The sequence below is a fragment of the Pteropus vampyrus genome, unplaced genomic scaffold (genome assembly GCF_000151845.1).
Source record: "Pteropus vampyrus isolate Shadow unplaced genomic scaffold, Pvam_2.0 Scaffold436, whole genome shotgun sequence".
Lineage (NCBI taxonomy): Eukaryota > Metazoa > Chordata > Mammalia > Chiroptera > Pteropodidae > Pteropus > Pteropus vampyrus.
In genome coordinates, this window is record NW_011889217.1 from 908,114 (window position 1) to 913,317 (window position 5,204).

A 5,204-nucleotide genomic window follows, 5' to 3' on the forward strand; every position below is an offset into this window, starting at 1 on the left:
ACAAAAATTAAATATTTTTCCAGCATTTGGAAGCTGTTATTCAATTCAGCAAGGAAGTTACTCTCTTCCTTAGTGAATGAGTGAATTTCCTACACTTTCACCTTACTCTTTTGTATAAGAAATATATACATTTGGTCTCTGCTTCCTGGCACAGAGCTCCTAAAACCTTTATAAGAGGGGGAAGAAAAAAATAAAACCTTCGTAATTTTCTAAGTAATAAGAGTCCCTTTTGTTATTTATAACAAGCCCTTCCTCTCTCATCTGAGTTTATGCTAATGAGATGACATAAGGTGGGATCCCTACTCAGCTCAGGTTAGGGCTAGTCATCAGAAAGACTCAGTGATTAGAGGATTGGAACACTCAGCCCCACCCACCAACCTCAGGGAAGATTTGATGAGCTTCTGGGTTGCTGAATGCATCCATCTGCCAGGTAGGTGGCGCACCCTAGTCCCACTCCTATACTTCAGGATCCTTCTGAACCTCATCCTGTCTATCTCTTCATCTTGATGTTTATCTGTATCCTTTATAATATCCTTTATAATAAACTGATAAACATAAGTAAATGTTCGCCTGAGCAATTCTAACAAATGATTGAACCCAAGGAGGGGGTAATGGGGACCTCTAATTTACAGCCAGTCAGTCAGAAGTACAAGTGACAACCTGGACTTATAATTGGCATCTGAAGTGGGGGCAGTCTTTCAGAACTGAGCCCTTAACCTATGGGAATGACACTACCTCCAGGTAGATAGTGTCAGAATTTAGTTAAATTATAGGGCGCCCAGTCTGATTCACCTGAGAATTTGAGAATTGTTTGGTGGTGTTGGAAAACACTCCATCTATAAATAAAAATATCAATCAACATTTATGTTAGAACTGCATTTGTTACTTGGTTGTAGTGATAGAATGGTTATGGATATAAGAGTTCAAATATCAACAAAAGCATTCAGTGAGAGTATGGAATTTATAATAGAGTATATCTTGTTGTTATTTGTAAATTGTGTTTTATACATCCTTTTATTAGTAAAATTTACAAATAAAATTCAGACTTTTCATAGAACTAGTTTTTAAACATTTTACCAGCACACTCACTGGGAGAAACAGATAATAAACAGATATACTATAATGCGAGGTCTTAAGGACTTAGGAAGAAATAATAAAGCAGAGTGTAGAGTCAGAGTGTCAGGGGACTGTGCTATTTTGGATGGGCAGTTAGGGAAGGTCTCTATAATAAGAACAACAGAGCAGAGACCTGAATGAACTGAGGAAGTGAGCCATATAAAGAAAGAGTGCCTCAAATAGGGGAACTGGCAAGGACAAAGGCTACGAGGTAGAATTGCTTGTGTGTTCGCAGAATAGCAAAGAGGCTGTTTTGGCCGGATCCTGGTAAGCCAGTGGGAAGAAGTAGATTGAGATCCAAAAGATGGAGAGCTGAAAGTAGCCTCTAAGTACTCCTCCTTTCTCTACAGTATTTGCCATATGAGGAAACAGGCTCAGAGAAGTTAAGTAACTTGTTAAGGTCCCACAGACAAGTCACAGAGCTAGGTTAGGTGGTGATTCACATATCTGTGGTACCTGTGTTACCTTTTGGGGTCCCAGAAAGAAACAGATGAATAATTGAGGAGAGTTTAATAAAGGAAAAGAGATAAGAGATGGTGCAAAACCCCAGGACTAGTGAGAGTGGGAAAACTTGACCACTACTAAATCTGAGGGGACAACAGGGAGGGAGCAAAGATTATATGGAAAGGGCCACCTGACAGGGGTCTGCAGAGACTCTGCTTTTAAGAGGATGAGGTGTGTGCAAGGCAATAAATAATCTCACATCCCTCTTCTCCCTCCTTTTAGTCTCCATTGGCTGAACTTAACCAGAAACCAGAGGACAAGGAAGCTTGGTGATAAGATACAAAACAGAGGAACTGGGCAGGGAAGAAAGCAGATCTGGGGGAATACAAGGAAACATACCTATGATCATTTTATTTACTGACATTGCAAACCATGTGGTTTATGCCCCATAATTTGGCCTTAAAGTATGCAACACAGTGAGCTGCTGGGAACATGATATAAGAGGAGTCAAGAAAACTTTAAGGCACCGAGCTGTTATATACTGATGGAAGCAGAAGACCAGATGGGTAGATGGAAGTTTCCAGAGGCTGTTCTGCTCTGCTTCTCAGCCTAAAACTGACTCCACGCAGCTCTTCTAGAGACTGGGACTACAGCTTAGGCTCTGCCCTGAAGGAAACTAAGTCTAGTCTACAGAGGATGAGGCCTGACCATAGATGACTTTTCCAGGAGAAATTATTTCAGCCCAGAGAGATTCAAATGGTTGACTATGGTGATGGGCAGGGAAGACTTCTCCAAGGGGGCGACTTCCTGGAGGGTCAAAAGAGTAACAGTAGGAGAGGCAAGAGAAGGACTGGGGTCTTTGTGTCCTGAGATCTGTGAGGAGATAGTTTGGTGGAAGCTCAGGCATAAAGTTACCTCTCCAGGAATCTCCTGACTTCGCAGTTCCTTTTGGCAATATCCTGTCTCCTCCTCCCTCACCCCTTCACCTCCCTTCCCTGAAGCCAGAGGAGTCTGGGGTGGAGTCAGGTCTCTTAAAAGCAAGTTAAACTAGTTCCTGGACTTGCCTGCTAAAGAATAGACAGAAAACTGCTGTCCCCACAGCCAGCTACAGATGGTGCAGATAGAGACTCGGGGAGGTGAAAGATCTCAGCAAAAACACAAATCAGATGGACCTGACACAGATGGACCCAAAATGGAACTATAGTTGTTGGGATCTTGATTGCAGGGCAAAGCTAATGCTCATCACCCCCTAACCCTGGTCAGCAGTGGCCAATTTTGCCTGAGAGGGTGTTTCCTGCAAGTACCAACGCCTCTTTCCTTGAGATCTTACTCTAATTTTACCAGCTCAGCTCCTAGTAGCATTCTTAGTGTTCTTTGAGAAGCTGTCTCCCAACAACATCTCAGGGAGCCCAGCTTTCAGCTTCTCTCTAGGGTTGCTCCAGTCCTAAGTCCAGGGGAAAGCCCACACAATGCTTCCACCTCCAGTGTGGGCAGCCTACCTAAGCTTTTCACCTCTCTGTGCTTAGAAGGGGAGGCTGCAACCAGGAGACGTAAAGAGGCTCCTGGTTCCTGCTTGGGTAAAGGCCTGGCTGTATACTTGAGGGCTTGGAGCTTTTTAAAGTTTATTCCAGCTAGTCCCCATGCTCCTGGCTGCCCCAATAGTCACGATTATTTGGACTGAGTTTAAGTGAGGATCTGCCATCTCTCTGGGACTGTAAAATCTCAACAGATGGCTCAGCCTGTTAAGCAGTGAGAATGCTTTACAGTTGTGCTTCATTTAGAAGCACCTTCACATCCTTTATGGCAGAAGTTCACCATCAGCCCAGAGAGAGTCAAACAGTTAAACAGGTGGTTAATGATTACAGAGGATATAACTAGGAACATCAAACTCAGATCCAGTACTTTCTCCAAGCTGTCTCCTACCTCTTTCAACGAATACTCAGCTTATTGAATTTAGAGGTCCAATGGCAACGTCCTGTTTATTCCTTGCACAGCAAAGTCTATCCAGCTTTAAACAACACACAGGCACACACACTTTTGAGAAGTTGTGTGGATATATTTTTGTAAGTCAGATCTTCACATACATGTACAGGCTACCTTGGTTCAAGGGTTGCTACTATGAAAAGTTTATTATAGCAAAAAACAAAAACAAAAACCACCTTCAAGACTAACATTATACTACAGCCATGCTATCCTGAACAAGCCTGATCTCATCTGATCTTGGAAGCTATGCAGGATCAGGCCTGGTTAGTACTTGTATGGGAGAATACATAGGAAGACCAGGTGCTGTAGGCATAAAAAATAAAAAAAAATAAGGGATTGTAAACTGACAAGGTTCCTTGCAATCTGTGAGGTCAACCAAGGGTTGCCTTGCCTAAAAAAAAAAAAAAAAAAAAGACTGACATTATAGTTCTGCCTGCCCCTTTCCCCTCCCGCTTTGATCATACTCCAAGTGGAGTTTGTTTATGCAGGAGTTGTACCTCTGGAAGCTGGGAACTAAATTCTGGCTCCCCACTTCTGGCTCCCCCTCCTGGGTGTAGGATGCATTCATTGGCCCAAAGAAATTTACTCAGTCTCCCCAGAAGACTCTGGAAGCTCTCAGGACAATCCTGTACCTGCCCATGCTTGGAAAGACCCCAGAAAGCAGGGCTTCTTGAGGAAGAGCTTGATCATGGAAGACTTTCTATAAGAGTTAGGACCTGAGCTACGCCTTGAAAGATTTTGACAGGAGTTGGTCATGAGCAATTTCTCTTTTGGTTGAGGGCAATTTTGACAGAGTGCTGTGTGAGTTGAGAAGAATGGATGAGCTGGGTTGACCTAAGCAGAAGGTTTATGCCAAAGAAAAGGGAAGTGAGTAATTTTTGCTGTAGACTTTTTGAACAAAGGAGCAATCAAGATTCTCTGTCTACTCTCCTCCTTTATTATTATTTCTTATTCTCACATGTTGAAGAACAATTGGTTGGGAAGCATTTTAAGTGACACTACTAGAAAATACAGAAAAACAAGATTAAAAGGTACAATCAAAATTCTGCTGCCGAAAGACTCACTACTGACATTCTGGTGATAACATTTAAAATTTTTCTATACCTAAGTATAGATATGTATGAATTTTATGAGATGCTGCTTTAGAAGCTGGCTTATAAACACTTCATTATTTAATAATATATCTTAGCAATCATTCTATGTCAGTACTATAGATTTACCTGTATGTACCATTTAAAAAAGCTTTTATTCTGGAAAATTTCTAACATTACAAAATTAGAGACTAGTATAATGAGCACCCATACACCCACCTACAAACTTCAACATTTATCAACATATTGCTTTAAAATCATCTACATCTCTGGATTGTTTTAAAATAAATCCATAACATCATGTTGTTTCATCTGTATATAAAATAAAAATACTTTTAAGAGCTAAGGCTCTAAAAAAAAACCCAACATAACCACAATATCACTCTTCTACCTAGAAAAAGAAATAATTCTTTACTTTTACTTAATATCCAATCAGTGGTAAATTTTCTGATTATCTTTTTGGTTACATTTTTTTGAATCAGGACGTAAACACCATCTATGCATTACATTTGCATGATATGCCTGTCTCCCATCTCCCTTAAGCTGTAAGTTATTTTTTCTTGCTCTTTG

The 5,204-nt window shown here is 41.1% G+C and overlaps 1 pseudogene; it reads left to right on the forward strand.

Moving 5' to 3' along the window:
* Positions 1-3,736: 3,736 nt before the first annotated feature.
* LOC111732281 lies at positions 3,737-3,855 on the forward strand (annotated as a pseudogene).
* The last annotated feature ends 1,349 nt before the right edge of the window (positions 3,856-5,204 follow it).